This window comes from Micropterus dolomieu, linkage group LG21 (genome assembly GCF_021292245.1).
Source record: "Micropterus dolomieu isolate WLL.071019.BEF.003 ecotype Adirondacks linkage group LG21, ASM2129224v1, whole genome shotgun sequence".
Taxonomy (NCBI): Eukaryota; Metazoa; Chordata; class Actinopteri; order Centrarchiformes; family Centrarchidae; genus Micropterus; species Micropterus dolomieu.
Genome location: NC_060170.1, coordinates 34,494,337 through 34,518,391, shown reverse-complemented (window position 1 = coordinate 34,518,391; position 24,055 = coordinate 34,494,337). Strand labels below are relative to the sequence as shown.

At 42.4% G+C, this 24,055-nt stretch overlaps 1 protein-coding gene and 1 long non-coding RNA gene across 2 annotated transcripts in view; one reads left to right on the top strand and one right to left on the bottom strand.

The window, feature by feature from the left end:
• Positions 1-24,055, bottom strand: part of LOC123960356 (scavenger receptor cysteine-rich type 1 protein M130-like) — a 549,618-nt gene that overhangs the window by 73,003 nt on the left and 452,560 nt on the right. The window lies entirely within an intron of this gene.
• LOC123960233 lies at positions 6,793-8,364 on the top strand. Its single transcript, XR_006822481.1, has 2 exons — positions 6,793-7,474; positions 7,643-8,364. It is a non-coding gene; the product is annotated as an uncharacterized LOC123960233 (long non-coding RNA).

Sequence of the window (24,055 nt, the reverse complement as noted above, 5' to 3'; positions counted from 1 at the left end):
GCTGCTGTTTGCTGCATGAGAGGAGAAACTCATGGCAGCATCGTGTCTGCAGAAGACACAGAGAACCGCTCAACAGTTTTTACACTATTATCTATTTTCCTCTCACAGTACAAACTTTCGCTTTAGCTGACATGTAGACTAAATACCACGGGGACGCAGGAAGTCAGCAGGAAAAATAAAAGGAATGAAGAAATTTCAGAAATATCATGTGACACTGATTACCTGTTTGTTCTTCTATTTGAATAACACAGCCTGCTGGATAAACACACAGACAAGCGTTGTTTTTTTCATTTTACTTACCCTAATTGCATCCAGCTCCTTTGCCGTTCAGAGGGCATCTAAAAAGCAGAGTGAGCTAACTGACTACTAGTTGCACAGTCGGAGTTATTAGAAAAGGGCAGCAGTAAAGTCAACTTACTTCAGCAAGAAGCTACGTGACCTTCAGGAAACTCCGTAAAGAGGTGAGGCAGAGCAGCCGAGGGACATCAGAGAGAACACCAGAAAAAAAAATTCTCCATCAAATAAGATCCAGTTTCAGCAAAATCAGTGAATAAAGTTGTTTTTTGCACAGTAAATAACAAAATCAGTGAATAAAGTTGTGTTTTGCACAGTAAATAACAAAATCAGTGAATAAAGTTGTGTTTTGCACAGTAAATAACAAAATCAGTGAATAAAGTTGTGTTTTGCACAGTAATCAGTGGGTTCCAGGTCGGCCTCCACAAACCATATGCTTCAGCAGCACCGTACGAATTGAGAAAGGCTTTTCATTGGATGGTAAATAAACAGCCCCAATGCAGGACGAGACATCAACATTTTCAACAGCTGATCAGGAAATGATGAACTCTCAAATGTCTTCAAGAATACCTTCAATGACGGGCCAGAGACTGCCATAGTGGTGACCTATAGTGCAAATTTTGATATCATGGGAATGGGACATACAGTATTATCATTAGTGTTGTAGTACCCGAGACCGGTCTTGGTCTTGAGACCGGTTTTAAGACCACTTTTTGATGGTCTTGGGAATATCAATTGCTTGTGCGTTGTCTGATTTATTTGTTAACATCCTAATTTTGATTGGAGTTTTTATTATTATTTTTCTTTTCAGTTTTAGGTTAGTTTTGTGGAGGTTATTGTTACCTGAAACAGGGGTGTACTTAAACAGGGTGGGATAAGTAAAGTTTAAGACAGAAGTCTTTGTCAAACAAGTCCCTGAATCCATCTGCTGTTATCAGGAGATCCATTTAAAAAAACATAATAAAAGCTAAATCCCCGTCAGACGATAGCTGATGGGTTCCAGAGTTCATTCGATGCGTTCCGCTTTTATAGCTCAACACAAACTGTTTACCTGCAACCAAAGCCCACTCAAACCTGATTGGTCAGACTGTAGAAACCAGAACGCTGCTGATACCAAAACTTGGTCCACCATCATGAGTCCATCAGCTCCCATTAAACACAAACTGTGTTCAAATCTTCTTCTTATTTCCTCTCCCTGCAGCTCTCTGTGTGCAGCATCTTCTTCTTATTTCCTCTCCCTGCAGCTCTCTGTGTGCAGCATCTTCTTCTTATTTCCTCTCCCTGCAGCTCTCTGTGTGCAGCATCTTCTTCTTATTTCCTCTCCCTGCAGCTCTCTGTGTGCATCATCTTCTTATTTCCTCTCCCTGCAGCTCTCTGTGTGCAGCATCTTGTTCTTATTTCCTCTCCCTGCAGCTCTCTGTGCAGCATCTTCTTCTTATTTCCTCTCCCTGCAGCTCTCTGTGTGCAGCATCTTCTTCTTATTTCCTCTCCCTGCAGCTCTCTGTGTGCAGCATCTTGTTCTTATTTCCTCTCCCTGCAGCTTTCTCAGCAATCTTTACATCTTGTCACGATCACATAATTGTTTAATCTGTTCATATATCTCCTATGTTTGTTTTAATATCTCTAGCCTCAGATCACCTCCAGTAGTCTCAGCAGCAACTCACATGTGCTGCTGGTGATCAGCTGACAGCTCTGCTCCTCTCTTTCCCCGAGTGTCCAATACAGGTCTGATGATACGATCACAAAGTTGATCCTCGACCTTTTGCCTCAGTTGTTCTGGTACCATGTACACTTGAACAACCTTTTGCGACCCTCTCACTCTCCAGGGAAAACTCCAACACATACTCACTTGTGAGTATCCCCACAGCGGCCCAGAGCCTCTCACCCTTAAGTAAGTGAATAAGTGAAGTATGAGAGACAAGCCTTTCTCAGACCAGTCTCCGAACCCACCTGCTATTATCTGACGCCAGTTTGAATGCAGATCCATCGTCAACCGCTTATCTGGAGCCAATCCCAGCTGACATCACCCTAGACAGGTCGCCAACCACTCACACCTAAGGACAATTTTAGGGTCACCAGTCAACCTAGGCCGCATGTCTTAGAACATACAAACTCCACACAGAAAGGCCGGGGCCACCGGGGTTTGAACCCGCGACCATCTTGCTATGAGGCCACAGCGCTATAGATACATTTAAAAAGTAAAAATAAAAGGTAAATCCTCATCAGACGATAGCTGATGGGTTCCAGAGTTCATTTGGGCCGATGCGTTCCGCTTTTTTGTCTCAACACAAACTGTTTACCAACCAAAGATTGGTCAGACTGCAAACAGAAACCAGAATGCTGCTGATACCAAAACCTGGTCCCCTGGCTCCAGATTCTGCGTTCAGATATCTGTTGATAGAGATTGTGTCTGTTGTTCAGAGGACTGAGATGAAGCACTCGGTCTGTGTTTACTGAAGAAGAGGAGGAGTGTAGCGAGCAGACAAAGTACAACGTTAAAACCACTTTCATCTGGTTAGTGTGATATAAACTTTATGAATTCCCTTTAGTGCCTTGTGGCTGACATGGGTCGTTTTCTGTTGAGAGACAGATTTCCTCCTTCAGGACCTTGACAACATTTGTTCCTTTGATGGCCGAAGGAGCACATTTAGCTCAAGTCTGACTAAAAGCAGAATTATACAAATCGGAGCAGAACAAATTTTTTTTGTAATTCATTTTGTGTATTTCATAATAATTTTGCTTAATTTTGTAACGAAAGAATTGACTTCACTTTTTAGACTTTAGATTATTTCATAATCATGTTGAATCATTTAGTAATTAATCAGTTAAAGACGGTATGAGGACACTTTTTATGATGAAACATGAAACACAGACAGATGAGGAGGAGCAGAACAGCCTGTTCTACACCAATAACAGTAAAATTAATTAACCAAGTCAAATGCAATGCAAAACATATTTATCCATTATGATTAGTTAACTTTTAAATATTTCTCTATTTTAATATATTTTCTAACTATAAGTTCTAACTCAAAATATACATCTCAGTGGATCATTGTTGGACGTGGAAAGGACGACACCATGTGACCGTCTACATCATCTACTGTGTTCAAAGAAAATAAAATCAGTTTAATAAACTACGAGACTGTGTTTCAGCTCGTCTGCCTGTCCGTCCGTCTTTAGCGCAGAAGTCCACTTGGACTCGATGATCAACTGATTAGAGATTGGGGGTCAAAGGTCACTGTGATCTCAAAATGACCTTGGCAAACATGTTTTGTGGCAGCAGTTTCTGCTTCATATGCCCGCCTATAGTTGGTATTTTGTAAGCTTCCAGTTGTCATTCCCATCTCATTCAATTAATCCATATCTTTTGTTACGTCTCTCCATGACGAGCCGGGTGGTAACATAAAGCTGACCCTGAATAGTTCAGGCTCCGCCCAGCTTCCACTGCCAATCTTACCGCCGAATCTTCCCAGCAGCAACGAGGATCATAGCATTTCTGCGATATGGGGGTGCTCAATGTCTGGCTGATAATGATGTCTGACAACAACGGCATCGCTTTGGGTTAACGTTAGTCTGCACCGTTTTACTGCTTTTCTTAACAAATCCAGTGACTGTGGCCTCTGCAGAAAAATCTTTTTCCAAACTAAAACTTATCAAATCTTATTGGCACAGACCCGTTAATCTGGACTTGCCACACTGTCACTAGAGAAGGCCCTGCCTGCCAGCTGGATTTAAAGCATTGTAATGGGAATTCCAAACATATTGCATGTAACCCTGGACTCAGGGAGACTGAATCTGTGTAAACTTAACAGTCAAAATATCTCTGTTCTCTGTGTTATCCAGACTTCAGGGACAACGTCCTCAGCTCTCCTCACTTATTCGAGCACACATGTACACGGCGGATGTGTGTTGCTGCGAGTCCTTCTGCAGAAGACTTGAATAAAACAAGTGTTTGCCTGAGCTGTTTACTTGAAAACTCGAATTGCCATCACAGCGTTTAATAAACAATTTGCACAGCAAAAAGCTGAGTGCACCAAAAATGTAAGTAAAAATTATTTATTATTTATTTGACTAGTATTCAGTCCACACACTTGTTTTGTGTTTATAATTCCTATTAACAGACATTTTGTATTGATCACCATCTTTTTTCACATGTGTGTCATTGTGTGCTGTCACTGATAGGATAATTTTAATTTGTGTGAAGGTGGGTTGTCACCGGTTAGGCTATGATTTATTTATATCCTTTCATCTAGTTTCATTTAGTTTAGGTGTTGCTGTGCAGTGTATTTCGCTGTGGGAGGGCCCCCTATGACCATCTTGCATCGGGGCCAACTCGTTACGCCCCTGGCAGTATTCTCGTGCAACTTAACAATTATTCAAATACCTTTTGACAATTTCTTATCTACATCAGTCTGAGCTTCCGCTGGTTGTTCTTAGTTTGTGGCATGGGGAGATAAAGGATTTGGCATTTGGGCATTTCTCCCAGTGAGTAGGGGAGTTTCTGTGTGTCTGGTTCAGACTGGAGTAAAAGTTTTATATTTAGGACATGAGGTGAGAAAGCGTAGCTCTGTCTCTACCTGTCCTCTGAGTCTCTCCTCTTCTGATAGCCAGCTCTCATTTTCAGTTTAGTTCAGCAAGAATGTTTCAGTTAAACAGTGTTACTAAAGCAGTTTCAAAATCTAAAAGTTTACATTTAATTATGACATAACAAAAGTAATTCTCTCTTTTTAGATTCAGGGTTTTCCAAAAAGACCTCCTCAAGGCTCTGACTCAGTGGTGAAACATGCAGCTGCAGTGAACCTCCACCTCTTCCTGTAGGCAGATACACTGAGAGCAGAGAGCAGGAGGACGGCAGAGAGACGGGCTACCTGGACATGGATCACCTGTTGCTGCTGCTGCTGCTGCTGCTGCTGTGGAGCTCAGGTAGGACTCTAATCACTGTGCTGGTGCTGAAGTCAGCTTCTGGTTCGGTGGTGAAGGGGAAAGTAAAACTGAATTGACATTGCTGAGCGACCGAGTGCATCTTTTTATTTTAAATGTTGGCTAATGCACATTAGACCAGGTCCAGTTAAAAACCACTCTACTTGAGCTGTTAAATCTGGACTAGATTGTCCCAGAGAGTCTAAAGAATCTGTAATCATAGCTTCATATTGTGAGTGAAAAAAAAAATGGGCGATACCTTTGTTTCTTTGATGCATTCCTGCAATGCTGGCTGAATGGAAATATTCAGGCAACAGGAAAAACACTCCTTATTCCACAGAAGGTTGAGGCATTGTTCCAGGGCTGTTTGCACTAATGTTTACATCTTAACTTTGCTGCCTTTGCTGTGTTATGTGTTTGTTGTAGTTTGTTGCAAGTGAAACTGCACCTAGAGCTGTAAAATGAGCCAAATCTGTTGCATTAATGTGTTAATTCTCAGTTTTATGGTTTTATGTCAGTTACAGTGTAAAATGTTTGTGTGTGTGTGTGTGTGTGTGTGTGCGTGTGCGTGTGTGTGTGCGTGTGCGTGTGCGTGTGCGTGTGCGTGTGCGTGTGCGTGTGCGTGTGCGTGTGTGTGTGTGTGTGTGTGTGTGTGCGCGCATAGTGAAGGTTTTGGATTTGACAGACTCACAGCTTTAAAAACAGACATTATTTGTCAGCAGGAATAACACAGGACAGCAGCAGGCTGAACAGATAGGAGGTTCTGGCAGAGGTCTGCTGTATGCAGATGACTTAGCGTTGTTTTCATCTACTAAAAAAGGTTTGCAGCAGCACCTTAACTTCCTGCAGAGATTGTTTCAGACCAGGGCCCTGACAGTACCCACAGCAAAGACTGAAATAAAGATCTTTCAGAAACAATCCAGAAATCAGGTTAACATACACAGTTTCTATTCAGACACCACTAAATTACAACACCTCTCTAATAAAGAGGGAAATCTGTGCGTATGTGTGTGTTTGCATTTCGATTATATCAGGAATATTCATCCAATCAGCTTAAAACGTGGAGGTTGTGTTGCAGCAGGGAGCGTGCTTTCACGTTTGGTGACATTTGAGCACACAACACATTTAATTAATAAATACAGGAGAGAACAGCACTGAGCGGAGCTCTGCAGCAGAGACGACGAGGAGATTCTCAGGACAGTTAGAGACATTTAGGACAGTTAGAGACAGGGGACAGTTAGAGACTTTGAGGACAGTTAGAGACTTTGATGACAGTTAGAGACTTTGAGGACAGTTAGAGACTTTGATGACAGAGACTTTGATGACAGAGACAGGGGACAGCTAGAGACTTTGATGACAGAGACAGGGGACAGTTAGAGACAGATGACAGTTAGAGACAGGGGACAGTTAGAGATTCTGAGGACAGTTAGAGACTTTGAGGACAGTTAGAGACTTTGATGACAGTTAGAGACAGGAGAAAGTTAGAGACTTTGATGACAGTTAGAGACTTTGATGACATTTAGAGACAGGGGACAGTTAGAGATTCTGAGGACAGTTAGAGACTTTGATGACATTTAGAGACTTTGATGACATTTAGAGACTTTGATGACATTTAGAGACAGGGGACAGTTAGAGATTCTGAGGACAGTTAGAGACTTTGATGACATTTAGAGACAGGAGACAGTTACAGACTTTGATGACAGTTAGAGACAGGGGACAGTTAGAGACTTTGATGACAGTCAGAGACTTTGATGACAGTTAGAGACTTTGATGACAGTTAGAGACAGGGGACAGTTAGAGACTTTGATGACAGTTAGAGACTTTGATGACAGTTAGAGACAGGGGACAGTTAGAGACTTTGATGACAGTTAGAGACTTTGATGACAGTCAGAGACTTTGATGACAGTTAGAGACTTTGATGACAGTTAGAGACAGGGGACAGTTAGAGATTCTGAGGACAGTTAGAGACTTTGATGACATTTAGAGACTTTGATGACAGTTAGAGACAGGGGACAGTTAGAGACTTTGAGAAACTGGTATAGACAGGGGACAGGTAGAGAATTTCAGGACAGGTAGAGACCCCTCACTTCCTGACATCTTAAGAGACGCACTAGTGACCGACACCAGTGACCATGGGTTTTAGCCTCCTCGCCAGCGTGTCCGCCTCCCGTCTCGAGGTCGCCAGTTGAGTCAGGACCATGCAGTAGGTTCTCGAGAGCAGCAGGTTACACTCGCAGCATAACACTGATGGATTTCCATAGTTAGTCAATTTTAGCCATTTGCTTTTTGCTTTACATCTTTCAATGTTTAGTCTTGAAAAATGACCCTCTTTTTTAACCATTTAAATTACTTTACACACAAGTTTTAGACTGTAATTGTCCGAACCTGTGAACTTTATATGCTTCATTTGCACTAACTTGTATTTCAGTGTTGTCGACATACTAAATTACACCTTCTGATCCTGCCTTATTCCACTCCAAGTCCTCACACATTAAACAATCACACAGTTGGTCAACGTAAGCTTTTAGTTTGAAAAGTTCTGAAGGACATTCAAAAGAGACTCTGACCTGCTTGACACCCCTCTGAAAAAGCCATCAGTAAACGTGTGACTGCATTCCCCTGAATTTCCTGAGGGAAATGAAAATAATCCATAGATTTATGATTGTGGGGACGTCGAGACGCGCAAACACAATGCAGTAATTGCTTTTTGTGAATATGTCCAAAAGTGTCCTTATAATCAATTTGTTGTACAAGGAAGAAATACAACTCTCCCCGCACACATGCCGACTGAGCTAAACGTGCACGAAAGCACCCCAGGATTTGAAATAATTTGGCTATGCTCAGGCCCACCTTGTGATGGCTTGAAAAACATTTGGCGCGATGCCAGACTTATTTGTTTTCCCTCTGCCCTATTGTTTCACGTTCGGAGTTCAAATTTTTTTCAAATCATGGTCTACACCCTAACTTCCCCTTCGGCCAGTTGGCTCCATGTGTGTGTCTTTGCACAATGTGAGGTGTGTGTGTCTTCCTGAAGGCCGCAGCCTGAGAGCAACAGGCTGAGTGAGAAAACTGCTCCTCAAAGTTCACTGCATCTTATATATAACACCTCAAACATTATTCTAATAAATGTTAAACATTATCCTAATCGAGCTACGCATCTAAAATATTCAATCATCATAGCTAAATACAAATCTTCAACAGTTTCAAGGTTTGACTGTTGCTTTATTATTATAAGTAAACATTATATCGTTAGTGTAGGCTACAGCTGTCGTTATAGTACTTGCTTTTATTTTCTATAATCCTTATTTTTGCATCAATATACCCAAGCAAATTCCTTTTAAGTGGAAACCTACGTGGCAAAAAACTCAATTATGAGCTTATTGTATTGGGGGATAAAGGCTGGCTGTTATCTTGGAGCACCAGCCTTCCCTTAGTTCGGCAGTAGGCAATAATATCTGGAAAGGGGGGGGGGGCGGGGTACACTCCTGCACATGCTCAACTGTGAAGACGTAAAATGATGTCTTCATAATCAATTTGTTGAAAAGGGAGAAATATACAACTGTTATGCCATTTGTTAAACAGAACTTTATACCTATTTTACCTACCATTAACATTAAACTACATCTTAAATTTTAAATATCATAGGCCATAAATACATCCATCCATCCATCATCAACCGCCGTCGCAGGTCTGAAGCCAATCCCAGCAGACATTGGGCGAAAGGCGGGGTGCACCCTGGACAGGTCGCCAGTCATATACTGTAAATACATTTATTATGATTTTTATAATTACTTCTGATAATAATTAACACCGTTAATATTAATTAAGGGTGGTCAGGGGGGCCTTTCTCTGAAATATTAGAGTTTTAAACACTTCATTTCCTGCATTCTGGAGAATTTTTCTGCACCAATTTATTGAGGAAATGTCTTTTTTTATATAAAAGGAAATTCAGGTGACAATTCAAAATAAAAAACTATAGTTTTATATAACGCAGTAAAGCTCTAATGGCTTCTGTATTGCTGTCAGATATGTTTATCACGTAAATGATTTTTAAAAATTAATTTAATCCCTTTTTAAATGTGCACGTGGCACCTTTTCACCTCAATGATAAATTAGCTAAATTAATTTGAATTCGGGTAAAAACTCCTGGATTTTGCAGAATAATATTTTGAGAAAAAAAGGTGGGACATATTTGGTTAAATGATGAAATATAGCCTATGCATGAAATCTAATGATATTTTTATAAAGTCTGGTAAATATTTATTGGTAAAAGAAAATGTGAAAAAGTATAATTGTTTTTTTAATTATGAGAATTGGAGCATGTTCCCTCCGACCCACAGTCTGTCATCAACAAGATGGATGATTTAAGGCTTCGGATCACTGATCACCGGTCAGACAGCTGCATTATGATATTAACAGGGACTTGGCTTCATGAAAAGATGCCAAGATGCAGCCGTGGAGCTAGTAGGCCGCACCATCTACCGAGCTGGTCGCACAGAGGGTGCCGGTAAGACAAGAGGCGGAGGTGTGCGTGTATATAAATAACAACTGCTGTACGGATAATACTGTGATCAAGAGACATTGCTGCCAACACATAGAGTTTCTAATGCTGAAATGCAGACCATTCTACTTGCCGAGGGAATTTCCTGCAGTCTATATCACAGCTGTGTATGTGCACCCCCAAGCTAATGCTAAGGAGGCTATGAGGAAGCTGCACGATGTTATCAACAGTCAACAAAATAGGCTACCGGACAGTGTCTTCATTGTGGCTGGGGATTTCAATCACTGCAATCTCAAGACGGTGTTACCTAAATTCCACAAAAATGTCAACATCAAAACAAGGAAGGGCAAAATACTAGACCAGGTGTATACAAACATACTGGTAGCCTACAAGACGCATTCATCAACCCACCTTGGACAATCTGATCATCTGGCCCTCTTCTTGACTCCTGCATACAAACCCCTGATCTGCGGACCCAAGAATCACATGAAGACTGTGCAGACCTGGACTGATGCAACCACATCAGCATTACAAGACTGCTTTGAGGACACAAGGTGGGAACTCTTTTACCATTCAGACATTGAGCACTACACCTCAGCAGTTCTGGCATATATTACTTCTGTATTGACACTGTCATTGTCAAAAAGGACATTAAGATATCTCCAAACCAGAAGCCCTGGTTCAACAATAGGGTGAGAATGTTACTCAAAGACAGAGATGACGCACTCCGCTCAGGTGACAGGGAGGACTATAGGAGATCTAGTCAGCGTACAGACAGGAGGTGGAGAGTCAATTTGGATGGTGCAAAGTGAATGACTGATTCTCAACACCAAGAAGACAAAGGAAATGGTCACTGACTTCAGGAAGAGTAAGAGAGTGCATTTGGGGATATACATAAGCGGTGAGGAGGTTGAACAAGTGCCTCTTGGAGTACACTTATCTGAGAACCTCACTTGGAAGGTAAACACAGCATGTCTGGTGAAGAAGGCCCAGCAACGCCTTTTCTTCCTGCGCACACTCAGACGCTTAATATTCCGCCATGACCTCTTGAAAGATTTCTACAGATGTACAATTGAGAGTGTCCTGACATACTTGCACAGCAGAAGAAAGGTAGGACCTACAAAGGGTGGTGAAAACTGCTCAGTGGATCGTCGGTGCCCCTCTTCCCCATCTGAACGACATCCACTCTAGCCATCTTCTTAGACGTGCCAGGAACATCAATGGAGACTCTTCACATCCATGTCACCATCTGTTTTGCAAACTTCCTTCTGGCAGGCTCAAGGTCATCAGAGCAAGGACAAACCGCCTAAAGAACAGCTTTTTCCAAGAGATGTGGACATGCTGCTGCAATCTTGAATGTTGATCAGGTGATGCCAAACTGTGCTTAACACACACTGAATGCACTTTATCCAATTGCTGGACCAGTTAGTTATGTCTTAATACTGAAATTGCTCTTGCATTCTTTTAATGGATGTTTTATTGCTTCATTTTATTATTTTATGCAATTCTTTTATGGCGTATTTATTTATTTATTTATAGAAGTTGGCTAAGTTCAATGGTTTGCTCTAAACTGCATCTCGTTGTATTTTATGTGCAATGACAATAAAGTCTCTATCTACCTATCTACATGTTTATCTTTGATAATAGTTTTGGGGGTGAGAGTTAAAGAAAGTATGTTATCTTTGGAGGTAGATCAAAGTCTATTTTGTTATCGCTAAACTCGCCCAAATTAAGGATTTAAACTGTTAATATTCAAGAAATCTCTTATTGCTAATTCCATATTGTGCCAGTAGATCCTGGAATGGAATAAAGCCCTGCACTGCCCTACAATATATGCTTTTGATATCTTATCCCTTTATCACACCATAGTGGGGAATTTAGCGTTTTCTTATTTTGCAGGATTTTTCCAGATTGTAGTAAATCTGCATGGGATAGGTGAAGACCTAGATATTTAGAGAAATTCCAACCCAACTGCCAGGGAAGTGCTTCCAGTCCGTTTCTCCTTTATTTAACTTTACCTTTATGTACCCAGAAAAACTCATTGAGATAAAAAATCTCTTTTCCAAAAGCGTCCTGGCCAAGACAAGCAGCAGCACAATTAACAAGCTTGCAGACATTAAAACATATACATAAACATAAAACAAATAACAATTTACAATGGGAATATACCAAAGACAAGTGTTTTGGTATGAGAGTCTGACCTGCAGAGTCTTGTTTGCCCCGGATCTCCCGAGAGGGTCCGAGGCCCACACACCATAGTCTCTTAAAATCCTGGGAAACACTGGTTATGTTGATGGTTTTAAAGCGGGCATGATGTTTGACACAGGAGCTGATGTAAATGCTCCGTATTTGTATAGTGCCTTTCTAGTCTTTACCACTCAAAGTGCATTTACCCTACATCTGCATTCACCATTCACACACTGAGCCTATGTGCTTAAACAGAAACTAACATTCACACACTGGCGGAACAGGTCACAAGTAGAGGGGGTGCAATTTAGCCACGTCAGTTCTGAAAGCCTGAAGGAAATATTGACACCCAGATATTTAATATTCCCTCCCTTTAGCGGTGTGGTAAATATGCTTTGGAAATCACACATTACAGGTAAATCTATGGATTTACTCCAGGTAATGGAGTAGTCTGAGATGGATGACAATTTATCTATCTAAGTGTAATTATCTCAGAAAGAGACATTTTTGAGTTTAGGAGTTAAAGTAGTACATCATCTGCATAAAGGCTTATCTTGTGTTGCACATTTTCTGTTGGAATTTCTTTAATATTTATATTTTGGCTGACAGTAGCTTCTAGTAGTTTTATAAAAATGGTGAATAGCAAGGGAGCGAGTGGGCAACCATGCCTGGTACCCCTCTCAAGACTAAAGCTTGGAGAAGTATGATCATTTATCCTGACAGAAGCTCTAGGGGAACCGTATAAGATTTTAATCCAGACTATGAAAGAGTTTCCAAATCCAAATTAATGTAAAGTAGCGGATAGAAATTTCCAAATCAAATGCTTGTTATCAATATGGTGTAGTCTGCGTGTATTGTTACTAGAGTACCTGCCTTAAGAAATGGAGTGACCTTCTCTAGCCTTCTTGCTAGGGCTTTGCAGATGATTTTTAGATCTGCGTTAATAAGTGATAGTGGGCAGTAACTGGATGGGAGAGTGGGATCTTTGTCTGGTTCAATGAGAATGCTGATAGCAGAGTTCATTGTTGGGACTAACATGCAGCTTCCCCTAATTTGCATCATCCTATAGGATGTGGGTGCAGAATAAGACATTTCAATTTGCTGCACGTTGGGTCCTCTCATATTTCTACAGCAGCCCATAACAGACAAACGGCGCTACAGAGCGCGAATCATCACTACGTTCTTCTTTTTGTATTATTCCAGCTGTGTAGATGTCCGTCACTATGTTAAATGCATACAATAATACAACAGTCTCTGAGTAGTCATCTGGTAATTGAGTTAGACCACTTTTAGCAAAGCAAATAAAAACTCTTGTTTGATAGCTTTAGCTAGAAGATGGCCATAATCACAGATTTACTAGCAAGGACAACACAATCAACAGATAAGATTTATTAGAGAAGGTTTATTAATGATCAAAACAGAAAGATGTACAAGGCCTGCAGCTGCTGAATAGGCATTTGAAAGTGTTGTGGGGAAGATGCGTTAGGGAAATCCATGTAGCAGGCACGATGGACACCCTATAACCCTATGGAGAGGAAGAAGGAGATGAGGATGCAGGACAGAGAAAGGGGTTGGGAGGAGCAGGAGAATGTGAGAGCGAAGAAGAGGAGATGGGACATGTAGGTATTTATGGAAATGCTGGCAATGACGTGATTGATGTGTGGTCATTCTCCTGAAACTCTGCTAATTAGCTCCACTTGACTAGCAAGGACCACACAATCAACAGATACGATTAGGAGTGACCTGGGTAATGGAAGGGGGAAATGCCTGACAAGAGAGCTCTTGGTGGAACTGGTAGTGGAACAAGTGTCGGACGGCCACTAGCCAAGACTCAGAGAGGATTTGACATGTTTGTGCTCTGTGATTCCCATAGTCTCAAGTAGTTCATGAGGGTCTTGAAAGGGTTCAGAGGTGATTGGACTTCGGAGAAAAAGATGAGTGTAAGCCAGTGCTATTTATTGGATTTGGTTGCTTTAAGTTGAACGCAGTGTTGTTTGAGAAATGAGTCTTAATTGCAGGTATGACACTGAAGGTCAAAGCGAAGGGAAGATGCAGTGAAGTGAAACCAAAGAGGGCGGGTGTGAAGGTTAGAGACAGTAGAGGGATACTGTAACCAGCGCAGACTGATAGCAAGTCTGCTGCAAGAGGAAGGCAGAGGTGGTTGAGATGGCTCTTGATGTAGAAGACCTCTGAGAAGTAAGGTTATCTAATAATGGTTAGAGGCAGGGCACAACAGTTACAATTTTGTAAAGTAAGCTAGTGCTGCTAAGATGGACTTTGATGGAGTGAGTTGTATAGCCATCATGGATTGGCCGTAGCTGATGAAACAAGATGTGGTGACGAGATCGAATGTTAGGAAGTTTATGTTGTACTAGTTGTGATGGTGGCTGAAGCTCTTCAAGCTGGCCTGTTCATTTTTTCCTATAGAACCCCCAAAAACTTGCAGCACGAGTGGCGGCAGTGTACTATTAGTATCGCGGGGTGACAGTTGTTCATGGTAGAAGTAGTTTATCCTAACCTGGTTGGCAAGGATTGAACCGAATTTGTGGGACAAGGGGGGATTGGAGATCAGAAGGTTAATTTGGTTTCAAGGAAAGAAGACTGGAGTTAGATATAGAAATAACATATTGCTGCAGGGGCTGTGGATGAAAGCTGTGTACCTGTACAGATATCCCAGTGCCAGAATCCCTGACTAGAGTGAGCTGCAACAGTTGCTGGATGTGGGCTGCAGGGGGTTGTAGCAGCCTAATGCCCCCACTAAAGCTGGTTGTTGTGGTTGCTGGAAGTGGACAGCTGAGAATGCTGGCATTGGGTGCCTGGAGCTCCTGCTAGAGTAAGCTGACAGTTAATAAATCATGCTAGGCAGAATTTGCAAGATTGTGAGAATCCTGCGTGCCAGGCTTCGGGCTATGTGCTTGTGTCCACATTCATTTGTCATCACATGCCCTAATGTGATGTGATGACGTGTGTGGAAGTGACTAATCGCTCGAAAACAAGAATGCTGATGACCTTACGCAGTCAGGTTAACAATGACTGGAAGTGAACAGTGGGGGGCTCTGGCGTCCCAGTGTTGAAAGCCCCTTTTAGTCCAAAACAACTTTAGTATGAGACGACTCTTGGCACGAAACAAGTCTTGGAAAGGCATAACTTTGAAATGACTGTTCGCTTAAAACACATTTAGCTCAATGACTTTAGCTCGAAACACTTGTTCACTTAGCTCGAATGACTTTTCTATAAGCTTAGCTTGAAACAATTTGTTCAAAATGACATGGTTCGAGATGAATGTTTGCTCGAAATGCGTATACCAAAGAGGTTACCATGTATGCTGCCAGAATCAGTTATATCGGAACTGGAGAGTATACTTTATTAAAAGATGGTATAGAACAAATGACTGTTAGCCGGATGTTCACTCCAAACGACTGTTAGCCCAATATTAACTTGAAATGACGGTGCTGGCAGCAGAAACTGCTGCTGTGGCTGGTGATAGTAGGCATGTATCCTACGTTAGAAGGCAGCTGGGGGTGTATTTCTGGGGGAGCTGGCATCTCAGTGCCGGGAGCACCTATTGGAAATAGTTGCTGTAATTGTTGGAATTGTGCAGCGTGGGGCACTGGCATCCAAGTGCCTAAGCCCCTGATATCGGCTGCTGTGGTTGCTAGAGGTGTACAACTGCTTTAGTTGTTGGAAGTTGGCAGTGGGGGATGCCGGGATCTTGGTGCCAAAGCCCCCAGTGAAGCTGGCTGCTGTGGTTGGTGGAAGTAGATTGCTGGGAGTGCTGGCATCCCGGTGCCAGGTTCATAAATTAATAAATGGTACAGATATTGTCAATGATATTAATGATAATAATAATAGGACTAGCAATAACAATTGCAGCACAGGGTGTCGAGCAGGAACATGGTAGCAGCAGGCTACTCGCAACCACAGATCCAGAGCCAGAAACACCTGCAGAAAGAGAGGATGAGAGAGGAGAGGGAAGAGAAAGCACAAGGATATGGGACAGAATAGTCCAATGTTTTGCTCTTAACCATACCAGTTTTTAGGTGTGTGTTTTGGGTCATTATCCTGTTGGAGAAACCATGACCTGCTAGCAACAAGATGGGAGGGACTGAAGTTGGCATACGAGATTTGTGACTTGATAAAGAATTAAAAGCTGATGGAATCAGATCCTTAAATTTAGCTACAGCACAATCAGACATCTTCAAAAGTTACCAAATACTTGTCAGATAAAGAGGGATTCTGTGGGAACACTAAACATTAAATGTTCAATTTCAATACCATATACCAGAACAAGGTTGAGGGTGTGGTTAAAAAAGTCCGTTCATGAACACCCTGAGAGAAACCAATGGAATCTAACAGAGAGATAAACGCAGTACTAAGTCATTCTCAACGTCGACATGAATATTAAAATCCCCTACAATAATAACTTTGTCCGTCCATCATCAACCACTTATCCTGCGTACAGGGTCGCGGGGGCGCTGGAGCCAATCCCGGCTGACATCGGGCGCAAGGCGGGGTATACCCTGGACAGGTCGCCAGTCCATCGCAGGGCCACACATAGACGAACAACCACTCATGCTCACACTCCCACACATAGACGAACAACCACTCACGCTCACACCTAAGGACAATTTAGGGTCACCAATCAACCTAGCCTGCATGCTTTTGGATGGTGGGAGGAAGCCGAAGCACCCGGAGGGAACCCACGCAGACACGGGGAGAACATGCAAACTCCACACAGAAAGGCCGGGGCAACCGGGGTTTGAACCCACGACCTTCTTGCTGTGAGGCGACTGCTAACCACTGCACCACCGTGCCGCCCCTAAAGTTGACAAAACTCTGCAAATTCAGATAAGAATTCAGAGTACGGACCAGGTGCTCGGTACACTATAACAAAAAGAATTGGTTGCAGTGATTTCCAACTTGGGTGCGAAAGACTAAGAACAAGGTTTTCAAATGAGTTATAGTTTGGTTTAGGTTTAGAGCTGATTAGTAGGCTAGAGTCGAAGATAGCTGCAACTCCACCTCCTCGGCCTGTGCCTCGAGGAATGTGAGTATTAATATGACTGGGAGGGGTGGATTCATTTAGGCTCACATATTCTCCATCACCCAGCCAGGTTTCAGTAAGACAAAATAAATCATAATCATAATCTGATATTAGTTCATTTACTAGTACAACTTTAGAAGATAGAGATCTGGTGTTTAAGAGTCCACATTTAATTCTCCTATTCTTTTGCACTACTGCACTCGTGGTTTTAATTTTTACACATTTTTAATGCCTCCTCTTCTGTTTACCTTTGATTTAAATAATTTAAATTGTCTGGGGGCAGACACTGTCACTATGCACAGAGCAGAGAGAAGTATGTTAGACTGCAGTTCTGCCTCCTGGTCTCAACTCTGGATTGTCATGGATTTGGTCCACTAATAAACTCAGCCTATTTCTACATATCAAATCTGCTCCATCCAAAGTAGGACAAATGCCGTCTCTCCTAATCAGACCAGGTCTTCCTCAGAAAGTCTGCCAATGACCTACAAAGCCCACATCGTTTGCTGGACACCACCTCAACAACCAGTGGCAGAATGATCTCATCACTGGTCAGATTTGGCAGGGGTCCAGAGAAAATGAGGTGTGAAAGTGAGAGCATGAGGAACTCATTTGTGCAGCAATTTGGTCTCATAGCAGCAGATTTAAGCAGCTGTAGTTACTGACTTGTGTTTGTGCAACTCTCACTCCAAGAATCCACATACTGATTTCCATCCTGATGAAGTGGAGAAGAGCGAGCATACTTCACTGGATGCTGAGCTTTTCCTTTAACTCTATATCAACCAGTCTGCTGGCTGCTGTTCTGTGTATCCACATGTTCATCTCACCTACAGTAAACTGGTAAAATGACTCCAGAGGAGTTCACTGAGAGGTTTCTGAGCTGATGGAAAGTTCTTTACAAAACAACCTGAGTGTTTTTTCTGTCCACGGCTATGCTCCAATCACAGGACTCCAGGCTGAAGGACAAAACACCTCAACAGGTAAAGACAGAAAGAATCACAGAAGCAGAATCAGCAGCCAAGTTTTAGTTTAGTCTCTTGAATTCACTTCTTTACTGATGACTCACTGGTTTCTGTTCAGAGCCTGATGATGTCAGGTTGGTGGGAGGAGCCAGTCGCTGTGCAGGAACACTGGAGCTGAAACATCAGGGAGACTGGAGACCAGTGGCTTACTCAAGCTGGACCCTGAAGACAGCAGCTGTGGTCTGTAGAGAGCTGGACTGTGGCTCTGCTGTTTCTGTAGGACAGAAAGAGGAGTCCTCAATCAGACCTGTGTGGTGGATCTGGTCTCACTGTGTTCCGTCTGGATCTGCTCTGATGGACTGTGTAAAATCATCTTCCTCTTCCACCATCCTGGATCTCACCTGTTCTGGTAAGCACTTCAATGACATCATCAATGACAGTAATATCTCCAGGCAACACATTCTCACTCCAAGTTCATCACATATAGACACTTGGTCAATGGCTTTTAACTCCCTGGTTGCCCCTGAGCGTTTTTGGATGCGTAGGGCTCAGAGGTTAGGTTAGCAACAATAAATATGCAACGTCTGGGTAGACTTTCAAAATAAAACACATGGTTAATGTTGTGAAATGTCGCAGTTTGGTTAGGTTTAAAAGACATCATGGTTTGGGTTAAAATAACGTTACTTGCATAACTTATACAACCCACATATCTTAATTAAAACTTTCAGTATCGAGATATAAAGATATAATCAAATATTTACAAAAATGTGAGGGGTGTACTCACTTTTGTGAGATACTGTGTGTGTATATATGAAACATACATGTCTGCTGCTTCAGAGGTCCCCGGGGCCAACCACCAACCAGCCTGAAGGGACTCCTTCTTCAGCTTGAAGGCTTTCTTAGCCGCTGGTTTCCACCAGCAGGGTCTTTGGTTGCCTCCATAACAAGCACCAATGACCTACTGGACACAACTTTGGGGAGCTCTGCTCAGCCGGGGGCTTGTCAGTATCTCCACACCCACGTGGCGTCCTCCACCCTGTCAGCTCCTTCAAAGGAGAAAGTCCAGCCCCTATCCCAGTTAGAGTTGTTGGAGCATTTTCTAAACAGGTTTTTATTCTGGGTTACAGATCTTCTTAGAACATTAAGAAAAGTGTTGAACTTGTTTGTGGAGAACCTGAGCAGAAGGAACATTTACTCATTTAACGGACACTTTTAACCAAAGCGCCTTACATTTGCTATACATGTCAGATATCGCACGCCTCTGGAGTAACGAGGGGTTAAGTGTTTTGCTCAAGGACACAATGGTGGGTCATAGTGGGGGATTGAACCCGGGTCTCTCACACCAAAGGCATAGTCTTATCCGTTGCACCATCGCCAGGAACAGAGGAGAGAAATCTGCAGATGATGATGTTGTGCTGTTGTTTGGAAACATGTTGAAAGTGTTCAGACGTGGAGAACAAGTGTGACAGAGTATTAAATGTTAATGTGCTGGTGAACCTGCTGCAGTCTGTGCTGTTAGAAAGATGTGTTCTGTTGTTAATGATGAACTGATGTTGGAGTTGTGCTGAGTCCACTTTGAATCACTCAATTGTTGTTTCAAGACATGTTTTTTCTTTTGTGTCTGGTGTCTTTATCTCTATTTCATCTTCTATTATCTCTCCAGACTCTGTCAGGCTGCTGGACGGGACTAGTCTGTGCTCAGGCAGACTGGAGGTGAAGTCTAACCAGTCTAACCAGTCTAACCAGAGGTGGTCCTCAGTGTGTGAAGCTGACTTTGACCAGCAGGATGCAGAGGTGGTCTGTAGGGAGCTCGGCTGTGGGGCTCCTTCAGGTCTCCAGGGGGCGCTCTATGGAGAAGTGGAGGCTCCGATGTGGACCAAAGAGTTCCAGTGTGGAGGCCATGAGTCTGCTCTCCTGGACTGTAGAAGCTCAGGCTCAGCTAGAAACACCTGCTCACCTGGAAAAGCTGTTGGACTCACCTGCTCAGGTAGAAGAGGGATCTGTGTATGGTTCGTTCTTTCATTGTTTCGTTTCAAAATCAAATCGGAAAAACAAAGAAAATTAATCGTTTTGTTGGTTTTTCTGTTTTAAAACCAAAACAGAAAAATGCAAAACCAAATAACCAGACATCTGTTAGGTTTTTCCCATAACTGAAAACAAAGGAGCTGCGTTTTGTTCTACGTTTGACCGGTGTGGTATCCCTACAACCTGTTCTCACTCGTCACTTATGGCATGGTCAAGGCCTATCGGTGTCTGTAACGCACTGGGGCTCCCTATAGCGTTAGGTCAACGCAGTGTGGCACCACAGGCCTATTATAGCCACATGTGAAAAAAGAAATATTAGAATATAGGCTACTTGTTTTGCAAGATTGCGTCAAGCTGGAGGAGCCATTCCTAGTTTAAGTACGTCAGTGTGGTGCTGCTAGAGTGTTGTTTTAAACTGTAATGGTCAAATGCACATATGTTATACACCACATCAGCATCAAGGAAGCATTTTGTTTTGGGCTGGTCTGAAGCAGCTGGTTGTCAGGAGTGGCTCTGCCTTCTCCCCCATCCTTTAGTTTCTTGTGTTCCCCCCTCCCTGCTGTCTTTGCCTGTCTCTGTCAGTCTGTGTGTGTTGTGGGCGTGTCTTCCTTGCTCCCTCTCTCTGGCTCACCACCTGCAGCTCCACTCACCTGAGGCTCAGCAATCAACCCACTCTGCTAAAAGCCCGGCTCTTCAGTCACTCCCTGCCAGTTCGTCAGTTAACCTACCATGGTAACATGCGTTCCAGTCCTCTTAGTTTTTGCTTTTGCTCTAGTTACTCTTGCTTGCCTTTTTTGCTGACGCCTGTTTCCCTTTGCCTGCCTACAGTGTGTGAGTTTGGAGACACAGCCTGCCAGCCTGGAGAGAGCCCTGTCTTCGCTTCAACATCCTCAAAGAAGCCCGAGACTCCCGCTCCGCCCAGCCCGCTTGCTTTCCCCCAAGTCCTGTTACCAGACTTCAGAATAAACCTGTTTACGTTCATCTGCTTCCTGTGGCCTGTACTACGAAGCGGGGTAACTGGCTTATCCAGGTAACTTCAGGAGTAACTTGGTGACGTCGGGTGTAACTTCCTGATTAACCCGTACTCCGAAAGGTGGACGGGTGTTACCCGAGGTCTGTTGCCATGGCAATTTACTCCGCATCTCTAAACCGCTCCGAGCAGGATTTGTTCGTGGTTAACTCGAGGTTCCCCTGCCGGTGGACTACACACCACATCTGTACTCAGTGTTAATGATGAAGTATTAATACACACCACTTCATAAAATATGTTTAGATTTCAGCCTGATTTGTTCCTCTGCGGCTGCACTGAAGTTCTGAACACAACAGCATCACGTTCAGACAGCGAGTCCTGCAGCCTCAGGGATTTAGAGAGGAATCTTAATTAATTAACGGGACAGTTTCTTAGATGGAGCCCGTCTGTAGGCTATAATTGAATTCTGCTGAGTGTTTTCACATATTTAGATTGACCATTTTACGTGGCAAAAATTACGGGGTGGGGGTTAATAAACCAAGAAAAAAAAAATCCTAGATGCAGGTTTCAAATTTACAAGAAGAAAAATCGGAAAATTCCCTGAAATTAAAGTCACAAAAAAGCAAAACTCTGGTGTTTTCGTCTGAAGACGCCCAATCCACGGAAAGGTTTTTAAGGTGCATGATAGAGACTGTGGGCTAAACTCAGGAGTATTTCCTCACTACTGAATCCGATCGTGAAGTTTAATATAACTTTTCACTGCACATAATTGGCCTACACGGCAGACGTGTGTGTGAGATGTTGCAGCTTTGCAAAGTGAAGCTGCTCTCATGAATGTGTGACTATAATGTCAGAGAATATTCAAGTTTTTTACTTGTAGATTAATCTTGGAAATTAAATTCTGTCTCAGATTATTCCCCCTCTCCTCTGGCTCCTTGTTTTTTTTTATTACAATGGACCTTATGTGCAGTTGTACCGTTACATCTTAATCATATTGCACATAAAAGAAGAGCCCATAAAATACATAATAAGAGATTAGAACTACAATAAGAACACTGTAAAGAGAATTAGGCTACAAATTTACTCAATGCGATGCCAACAAGCCTCCCTGGCTTTGTCGGCAACCACGATATTAGATTTAGCCGTTAACTTGTCTTTATATTCATAATTTCCTGGCACTACCAATGTGCGTTCCTTTGGAGAAATACGGAGCATGCTCCGTTGTGAAAAAACTCTGCCTGCACGGCCGAACACGCCACTTTTATGTGAACGCGCACCAACTCCAATGAAGTTAACTCGGACTCAACTAACCAACATCTTATCCCCCTTCGTAGTACCTTTTAACTCCAGTGTAGGCGGTCAGTTTGTCAACCCTGAGTTTCAAATTATTATTATTTTGATGGTGTAATATTTTAGTAATTGTTTTGTTTTTACATTTGACACTGATTTTTTAATTTTTTAATTTTATTATTAGTTTTTAATCAATTGATTTTTTTTTTTTAATTTTGTCTATTAATATGTATACACACACGTTACTGTTTCATTTATTTATTTTATTTTTAATATATTTTTATTAACACACACACACACGCTTACTGTTTTATTTACTTATTTTAATTTAAAAAAAATTGTAAACACACACACACACAAACACACGTTTACTGTTTTATTTATTTATTTTATTTTTAATGTTTTTTAAATAATAATAATAATAATAAATTGAATTTGTACAGCGCTTTTCACGAACTCAAAGTCGCTTTACAGAGCAGATAAAGAAACAGCTAGGGATAGGCAGAGGAGAAGTGATCCGATGCTCCTAACCCATGTGTTCCCAGAGGCTCTCCGCAACTTTCTAAATTCTTCCATCTCAGAAAATAAAGGTCAAGTCAAAACAGTGTAGCCAAAAGAGACGAAATTTACGAACGAAAATTACCCAAACCTTTCAATCAGTGTGATTCGTCAATAGGCTATACAGCTTGTCAAATTCACTAATTACAGTTCATGTTTGCTGTGTAGCCTACCATTTGATGTAGCCTAGTGACAATCATCAGTAAATTCATTTTAAGTTGAAGAAATCTTAAAAAGCAGAGGATTCTCAGGAAAGCGTTCCAGTTGCTAGTGAGTTATAAAACTGAATGTTGAGCCAATAGCAGCCTCCGGTACTGCAGCTATATAGCCTAATATTGTCCTGTTTTTCAAAAAACCCCGCTTATGTTGATGGTCAAGCTCATCTTAATTACATTTAATCAATCACCGCCATCGCCCATGTGTTGCCTATCTGCTGCAGGTTTATCAAATGTAAAACACAAAGCTACAGAAATCTGACTCATGAGGCCTAAATAATTTTTTTCGCTGTCTTATTTTCTGATTCGGTATTGAAATGAAATGATCAAAGAACGAACCATACATGGATTAAGAGGAGCTGCAGCTTTGATTTGTTTCATTTCTGTTCTGATGAAACTCACTTTCTTGTTTTACTGATGACTCTCTGGTTTCTGTTCAGAGCCTGATGATGTCAGGTTGGTGGGAGGAGCCAGTCGCTGTGCAGGAACACTGGAGTTGAAACATCAGGGAGTCTGGAGACCAGTGATTAACTCTGCCTCTATCTGGACCCGGAAGGAAGCAGCTGTTGTCTGTAGAAAGCTGGACTGTGGCTCTGCTGTTTCTGTAGGAGAGAGAAAGGAGTCCTCAGACAGACCTGTGTGGCGGATCAGGTCTGACTGTGTTCAGTCTGAATCTTCTCTGAGGGAGTGTGTAAAATCAGATTACTTTTCCTTCATCCTGGATCTCACGTGCTCAGGTAAGCCCATCAGACATCATCTATGCGATCATATGTGACAGTAATGTCTCCAGCGTGTCCTCTCCTCTGTCTCAGTGTCTCAGTGGTTTCCATTGGACTGAACTGTAAAGTTCTCCAGGACAGTGACGTCCTAAAGTGTAGAGAGGTGGGCTTGTTTCTGGAAGCTTCACCTGACAGGACACACCTGGAGGAACCTGTCTGTCTGTCTGTCTCTGTGTTTGGGGACGTCCCACCAGGTGGATCCAGTCCCTCCTTTCACAGTCTGTCATCGCTCTGCTCCATGTTTGTCAGACCTGTGACATCACTTCCTTTTTCAGGGGCCATTTTGTTGAACGGAGGGTGAATGTGACCTTTC